Genomic DNA, 9,059 nt, shown 5'->3' on the forward strand with positions numbered 1-9,059 from the left:
TATAGGCTTGAGCCACTAGTGCCTGGCTTCCATTTCTTTTCTTTTCTTTTTTTGTGCCAGTCCTGGGGCTTGAACTCAGGGCCTGGGCACTGTCTTTCAGCTCTTCAGCTCAAGGCTAGCGCTCTACCACTTGAGCCACAGCGCTACTTCTGGCTTTTTTCTTTTTGCTTATGTGGTGCTGAGGAATCGAACTCAGGGCCTTATGCATGCAAGGCAAGCACTCTACCACTGAGCCACCTTCCCAGCCCCCAGCCCTCCATTTTTTAAAAAGGCTTTTGTTATTAAAAATTAAAAACAAAGAAGGAATAGTATAATGAATTCTCATTGCCCATCACCCAGCTTCAACAATTACCAGCCAAATTTATGTCATCCATATCTCTCATTCCCATTGATTGCTGATTACTATTTTCTCACAGCTTTATTGATGTACTATCTATATTCTATGAAATACATGTACTATAAATGATTTTTAGAAAACTCATAGTTCTTCAACCATCAACCACATTCCAGTTTTAGAATCAATTCCTTTTTTCTTTAAAGAAAGCAAAAGCAATTCTTTGACCTATGCCATGTCTATTTTATTCTCTCTCTCTCTCTCCCTTTCTCTCTGTCTCTCTCTCTCAGTTGTATTAGAGCTTGAATTATTGTCTTAAACTTAACTACTTACTAGGCAGGTACTCTACTGCTTAAGCCACATTTCCTTTGCAATAGGGTCTCATCGTTTTGCTTGGACTAACCTGGACCTTGATTTAGGCTTCCCATGCACGACCACACTCAAACTTTTTTTTTTTTTTGAACCCTGGGCTTGGGTGTTGTCCTTAACCTCAAGGCTAGCACTCTACCACTTGAACTGGATTATTTGGAGAAAAAGTCTCTTGAACATTCTTGCCAGGGCTGGCTTTGAACTACAATCCCCAGATCTTAGCCTTCTGAGTAGCTAGCATTACAGGCATGAGCCACTCAGACTTCTTTTTGTCAGTTGTGGGGGCTGAACTCTGGGCCTGGACACTGTCCCTCAGCTCTTCAGCTCAAGGCTAGCGCCCTACTACTTGAGCCATAGCACCACTTCTGGCTTTTTTCTGCTTATGTCATGCTGAGGACTGAAACCCATGGCCTCATGCATGCGAGGCAAGCACTCTACCACTGAGCCAACTTCCCAGCCCCTCAGACTTTTTGTTGTATTGAAGTGGCACTTTTTCTTTTTTTGCCTAGACTGGCTTTGAACCATGATCCTTATATTATCTGGAGGTAAGATTACAGATTTGAGCCACTGCACCCAGATATTTTTTAATAGGGACTACAGTAATAAGTGATACCCTTCACAGAGAGACCTTGGTTGTTGGGATGAACATTTGTATTTTTCTTTTTCTTTTTTTTTGCCACCCTGGGACTTGAACTCTGGGCCCGGGCTGTCCCTGAGCTGCTTTTACTCAAGGCTAGCACTCTACCACTTGAGCCATGGCGCCATGTCCATTTTTTTCTGTTTTTGTGGTACTGAGGAATTGAACTCAGGGCTTCATGCATGCTTGGCAAGCATTCTACTACTAAGCCACATCCCCAACCCCTATATTTTTCATGTATGCTAGGAAATGAAGTATCCTCTAGACTGTAAGATTTACTTGGAATTGGAGAGAATCTTTGGATCTATCTGCCTATTTCTTTAAATCTTGTCTTTTCTGTACATTGAAAACCATCTGGCATTTTGAAAAGACAGAAGATAAAACAAACTATAAAATGCTGTTAGAATGGGGTGCCAGTGGCTCATGCCTGTAATCCTAGCTACTCAGGAGGCTAAGATCTGAGGATTTCAGTTTGAAGCTAGCCAGGGCTAGCTCAAGTCCCCTTGAGACTCTTTTCTCCAATTAACCACTAAAAAACCAGAAGTGGCACTGTGGCTCAAGTGGCTACATACTTCCATTACACCTCATTTGCCCAGAACCCTGTGCATTGTTGTCTTACCAATCTAAACCCTATAGAATAGGGAATACAGTCAACTTCCCAAATGATTTTATTTGATGTGTCATACTGAATGATTGATATTTCCTTTTCAATTTAAAGGAATTGATAGAGGCCAGGTGCCAGGGGCTCACAACTGTATTCCTTGCTACTTAGGAAGCTGAGATCTGAGGATCATGGTTCAAAGCGAGCTCAGCCAGGAAAGGCTGTAAGACTTATTTCAAATTAACCACCAGAAAACTGGAGGTGGTGCTGTGGTTCAAAGTGGTAGAGCACTAGCCTTGTGCAAAAGAGCGCAGGTACAGAGCCTCAGGGCCCAAGTTCAAGCCCCATGACCAAAAAAAGAAAAGTAAAAAAAAGACATGTATGACTTAGTGTGGCACAATGCAATTCCTTTCTGATTCCAGTTCACCCTGATGCTTGGGGTTTAGTACATTTGGATTACTGTGGAGATTGTAATCATTTGTGAGAACCCCAATACATACTAGCTCTTATGTTTTTTTAAGTTGGACATACTACTAGCCAATCCTGCTTGTTGATATGGGAGAGTGAGAGCTCAATCATTTATTGAATTTCTCTGACAGTTGTGGTTATTTTAGTAAATCCTAGCTAGTTATAGCATAAAAACAGATGTGAGTTCAAGTCACAATTCTGCTATTTAACTCTGAGCCTCATTTACCCTTTCTGTAAAGTGGGAGATGTAATCATTCCTATTGTACATGATGGTTGAGAAGAATACATCAGATCATGCATATAAAAATGTCTACATGGTCCATGGTACATTACTGATATTTAGATGTTGATATATAGATGTTGGCAGGTTCCCAATAGTTTAGGTCAACTTCCCTGGAAGTAGAGCTTGAATTGGGAATTTCTGTAAAAAATGATTTACAGAGGGAAATATGCTCCAAGGAAATCCTTTAAAGGGTGGAATGTGGTAGCATATGTTTGTAATCTCAGCTCTTGGGAGGCTGAGGCAGGAGGATCATGAGCTTGAGGCCAGTCTGATCTACATAATGAGACCTTGTCTCAAATAAAAAAGTAAAAAAGAAAAGACTATAAGGAATGTGTGAAATAAAATAAGACTGGAAAGAAGCTAAGTCAAGTAAAGTCTAACCTACCCCCGACCCTCAGGGCCTCTTGAACATCAACACAATGGGGTTGCTCCCCACTGAGGCAGGGGCTGGCTTTTTGTATGTCCCATCTGTAAATCAGAGCCTGTGGGGACTTATGAGGACTGTGGGGTGTTACTTCAGGGGTCACTGGTGACCTTGTTAATAGAAGTCTGTTCTCAGGACCAAGGAGGCACCTGGGAGCCATTTGCAGTCAACCCTTGAGGGACGTGGGGGATGGTTACTCTGCCTGTGATGGTCTTCTAGTATTCCAGCCTTTCCTGTAGCAGAGGTGAAAGAGACATGGGCCCTCACTTTCACATAGGCTTTGCTAGGAGGAGAGATAGGAGCGTGATCAGAGAAGGCATCCTCACTCTTCCTGCTGGAGGTTCTGTGGAGAAGGAATATCTGAGAAGGGAGAAGGATAAGTGATGGGAACTTGACTCTGGATGGAACAATCTGATTTTTTTTGAGCTCCTGTTTTTTTTTTTTTTTTTTTTTTTGTCGGTCGTGGGGCTTGAACTCTGGGCCTGGGCGTTGTCCCTCAGCTCTTCAACTCAAGGCGAGCGCTCTATCACTTGAGCTACAGCGCCACTTCCATGAGCTCCTGTTTTTAATTGGATAAAGGTAGTAGAATGGAGAATGCAATATTTAAGATGATCAATAATAGAGACAATTTCTTTGCAGAGTTTTATCTTGTAAAACTATTGAAAATCTGAATCCTCGGTACTTATGACATTAATTTTCTCTATTTAAGTATTTGAGATGGAGGAAGAATTGTGGTAGGAGGCCAGCACAGGTATATATGTGAGACTCTTTCTCAACCAGTAGCTGGTTGAGAAGACACACACACATCATCATCTCAGCTATGACAAGAAGCATAAAATAGTTCAGGTGCAAGCCCTGGCCAAAAAAATTATATCTCAAAACAAGTAGTGTATAGAAAAGTGTGAGAATGCCTGCCTATCAAACATGGGGTTCTAATTTCAAACCCTAGTACTGTAAGGAGAGATAGAGAGAACCTTACAGACATTCAAGCACAAAGAACAAAGAAAAGGTTTATTGCCAGCAAAGGGACTGGCAAGACTCCTTCTCACAAGAGAAAAGAAGCACCAGCTATTGTCTGAGGTCACCTTTATAAGCTACAGGTTTAGGAGCTAGAAACTGTGGTGTGGACGTGTGGGCCAGGGGCTTCATCATGGCAGGCTGGGATTTATGGCTGTTGCCCAAGTAGTAGATAAGGGGTCTTGCAGCTGCCCAGACCTGAAGGTCACTCTAAGGGGATCTGTCTGCCTTGTATGGTTATAGCTGCCCCAAGGTAAAGGGGAGGTGGGTGGAGGCTGATTATTTACTGCCTTTACTAAATGAGCCTAATGTTGCCCAAGAAAGGAACATGCTAAGCTATGAGAGAGGAGGCTGCTGGACCAACAGAGAGAGAAAGAAAGAAAAATTAAAGGCCCTTTAAGTAGAAACAAAAAGAATAGTACATGTAATAATAACTGGGCTGAAATACTTATAAACAAATTTTAAAATTGGACAGGATGGTGGTAGATCAAATGATAGAGTAATGCCTAGCAGGTATGAGGGTGTACATTCAAACTAGTGCCACCAAAAATAAAAATAAAAATTGTTAGTATCTGGTGGTTAGCCAGACAGACAAAATTCCTGAACTGAAGGAGCTTCTAGTGGATTAGGAGAAATACCCATTATTCCAGTAATCACATAATGAAAATCAAAAGTTATAAATGTCTTAAATTCTATGAAGGAAAAACAGTAGATCCCAATGAGAGGACAAATGCTCATGGCAGGTTGTAGAACTTTCCTCAGAAAATGATGTTGTCTGATACCTGAAGGACAACTGGAGTGCTCAGGTGGTTGGAGTCTGGTATGCAAAGAGGAAATGAGACTGCTAAGAGCAGAGATGAGGTCATGCCTGGACTTGAAACCCAAGTAAGGAGCTTGGCTTTTACTCTTAGGGTAGAGCCACTCAAAGGCCTAAAGTCAGTATTCCTTTGGGAGAATCATATAGTGAATCATATGTTAATATCTGGGAGATTAGGAGTGACAGGGAGTAGTTCAGACAGTGAGAATGACAAATCCAGAGCTCATAGTGTCTGGCCTAGTGGGTTCAGAAAACTCAAAGGAGGTCAGAATGGTGGAAGTTGAACAAGCAGGAGATGGAAGATAAGAGGGCTCTAGAATCTCAGGGGCCAGCAGATATGCCATGGAAAGACTCTGGCTTTTATTTTATCTAAAATGAAGATGTACTGAGTATACAGGGAACCTGCTTAGACCCCCATTTGATAAGGTTTCCACCTGCTGCTGTGGTAATATAATCTGTGAGGCTGGGGGAAAAGGTGGAAACTGGGAGACTAGCTAGGAAATTATTATAATAGCAGACCAGATGGTAGCCTAGACTGGGGAAGCTACAGATAGTCTGAGTCTACCTTGAAAATAGTCATGTGTTTTTAGTGGATTGGATTTGAATCCATGGAAAGATATGAACTCACTAAGAAAAGTGGGTAGAGAAGACATGGAGACTGAGGACCCATTGAATTCTTCATTTCGGCAGGAACCATTACAGAGACCTCTATAGGCTTGCTTGGTTGTTCTTCTACCACTTGAGCCATGCATCTAGCACAGAATTTTGCTAGTTATTTTGGAAATGGAGTCCAGTGGACTTTCTACCCAGGATTGTTATCTTCTAGATCTTAGCTTCCTGAGTAGCTAGGATTACAAGCATAAGTCAGTAAGTAGCACCTGGCCTATGGATTATCTGTTTTAAACTTGCAGCTCCTCACTTTCAGTTAATCACCTATTTCATTGAGAAAACAGAAGCAACCACTACAGAGTCTTCTATAAATTCTCACCATCAAATCCACCTACCCATAGGGATGTATTTCCATGGACACAGACTTCCTTCCCCCGTTGTGCCCTCTTTTAGGCCAATTTCTCCTCTGTCTAAATTCCACCCCTATCCCCCACTTAGAAAAAAAGGGAGAAATTGTCACATAGAAGGGTGGTAGAGGGCTGGGAAGTTGGCTTAGTGGTAGAATGCTTGCCTCGCATTCATGAGGCCATGGGTTTGATCCCTCAGCACGATATAAACAGAAAAATGCCGGAAGTGGTGCTGTAGCTCAAGTGGTAGGGCACTATCCTTGAGCTGAAGAGCTGAGGGACAGTGCCCAGGCCCAGAGGTCAGCTCCCAGGACCAACAACAAAAAAAAACTGGGAGAATGAAAGGTTCAGAGAGATAATATGCATGGTGTGCAGCATTCAGGTCACATGTTTGTCTGGTCTTTGTCCTAGCAGTATGCATACAGGGTCAGAGGAAGCAGAAGATTAGATGTTTTGCCAACTAAGAACAATGAAGCAAGGAGAGAGCCAAGAGAACTGAGAGCATGTGAAAGATATGATGAGACTTGAACACAGAATTCAGTCTAGGTTAAAGAAAAGAATGAAAAGGTGAAGAAGGCTAAGGGAGAGTTCAAGCTTCAGGTACAGTGGGTTTTAGGTCCCAGAAGGCAGAAGGATACCTGATTTTAGAATATATGGAAGACAGAATAATGCCACCCCAAAGAAGTGCATGTGCTAGTGGCAAGGGGAATTAAGGTTTCTAACCAGGAACTAAGAATAGGAAGATCAATCGAAGTGGACCCAGTATAATCAGTGTTCCTTTGTGTGTGCTGGTCCTGGGACTTGAACTCAAGGCCTGGGTGCTGACCCTGAGCTTTTGTCCTCAAGGTTAGTACTGTACCACTTGGCCACAGCTCAGTTACTTAATTGGAGATAAAAGTCTCGTGGACTTTCCTGCCTGGGTGGCTTTGCACAGTAATTTTCAGATCTTGGCCTTCTGAGTAGCTAGGATTACAGGTATGAGCCACCAGTGCCTGATTCACAATGTTCTTGATGTAATCATCAGGGGCAGACATGACTACAGAAAGCCAGAGTGACATTATGTTAGAGGGGCCCAATTTTCCACCTTTAATGATAGAAGAATATGGCCACAATATGAATCATGGAAGTTGGAGAAGCTAAGGAAATAGGTCCTAGCCAGATCCTAGAGAAAAGAATCTAGCTTGCTAACATCTTGATATTGGTCCTGTAAGACCCATCTCAGCCTTCTGGACTACAGAACTGTAAGATAACTTATTTATGTTATTAAGGCCACATAGTTTGTGGTGATATGACAACAGTAGAACACTAACACATGGTTTTAGAGTGAGTGAACTAGAAATAAGTTGAGATTTGCATCTGAAATGATGCAGGGCTTGGTTTTAGTTTGAATGGCAAAAAGACCAAGGTTATTAGAGCCACAATGTAAGTCTTGGCTAAGGTACTCACCTCTCATGGACAATGTGTGTCATGATTTCTATCTGTTGGTCAAAATGATACAACAGATGCCAAAGATACTGGGGGTTATGTTTGGTTAACTCCCTGGTGGGCACACCCAGCAGAAATGCTGTCCATCCCCTCCCTTCAGCTGATCTTTATTAGTGTTTACTGCTCACTAGAATAAAATATGTTACTCAGAATTGGATTATGGGGAGATCTGGTCTAAATTAAAGCTGTGATAAATGAGCTCTGTTTACATTTCTTCACACCCTCCCGCTCTGCTCCACACACACATCAAATTACTCTGGAAATGCAAAATAAAAGGAGGAAGGATTGTGTTCTTCATTAATGTGTAATTATAAAATGCTGGGGCTCCCCTGCTGGGTAGAGATGGAAATCCCATAGCAGGGGTGGGAATGTTAGGGTAATGAAGAGTCTTGGTGCCTCTTAACTTCTGGTGAATTATTATTTGCTGTGTTTACTGGGAATACATGAAGACTTAGATTAAGATCCATCCCTCCTCTCAGAAATATGAGGAGTGGACCGAACTGTACTGCCAATCGGGTTCCTAACGGTCAATGATCTTTTGATGCTCCCACACTCACTTCTTTTTATTAATAAACTAACAGTTTAATGACTTTGAGGTCATCCTTACTTTGATTTTAAACCACTTAATCTTTTGTACCAAGGCATCATTGATGTACTCATGTAGCAATGGTGGCAGAGGTGCCCTCTTTCTTGGGCTTATTTTAAAGATATTCAGACTCTTAGCTCTAGAAAGGGACAGAGATAGCACAGCACATTGTGCTAACTAAGCAAACTGTTATTATCTCTGGCCAGCTAGGGGAGGTAGTGATGTCAGAAGCCCAGTTCCTTCACCTGGGTAATGGAAATGATAGTTTGGAGGGCCAGAGTTTTTGAGAACACTTGATTAGATGGTGAAAGTACTTGCAGAGTGCTTAAGGAATGCTGTTATTACCATCTCTATTCTTGCCAACTGAGTGTGGAAACAAGCCAGATGAGAGCCTATCCCCTCATTGCAGCCCCTCTTCTCCCAGTACTGGCCATCTTGGTTTTAATTTAAAACTTTGTATGTGGTCTAAAATTATATTCTCAAGAAGTTAGTACTCTCTACAATATTTTACTATATTTTTAATATGAGAGCATTTTTTGCTATTGTAGATTACACTTTAATATGAGGTAGTTCTAACTATCCCATTTTCCTGTTAATTCATATAATGATGGATAAGATGTTATTATATCTAAGGTTATTTTGATAAAAGATATGCTTCTAGGTGTTCTTTTAGAATAGAGAATACAGTGAAGGCAGGGGTTATACCATGGGGGAGGGACATACAAAGCAACAAAGAAATAATCTTATAAATGTGTTAGAAACAATTGCATGAACGGAAAAAAAAACATTTGAATACATACCTTAGGATTCATTTCCCTAACATCAACTTATCTGACCTTTTCTGCTTGACTCAGACATATACTAGATATTGTAAATAAGGGAAACTATGGGACCTATGTTTCTTTGGGCCTGGCTTACTTCACAATATAATTTTTTCCAAGCCTTTCCATTTCCTAACAAATGGGGCAATGTCATTCTTTCTGATGGAGGCATAGAATTCCATTGTGTATATATACCACATT

The sequence above is a fragment of the Dipodomys ordii genome, unplaced genomic scaffold (genome assembly GCF_000151885.1).
Source record: "Dipodomys ordii isolate 6190 unplaced genomic scaffold, Dord_2.0 Scaffold60, whole genome shotgun sequence".
NCBI classification, from domain to species: domain Eukaryota; kingdom Metazoa; phylum Chordata; class Mammalia; order Rodentia; family Heteromyidae; genus Dipodomys; species Dipodomys ordii.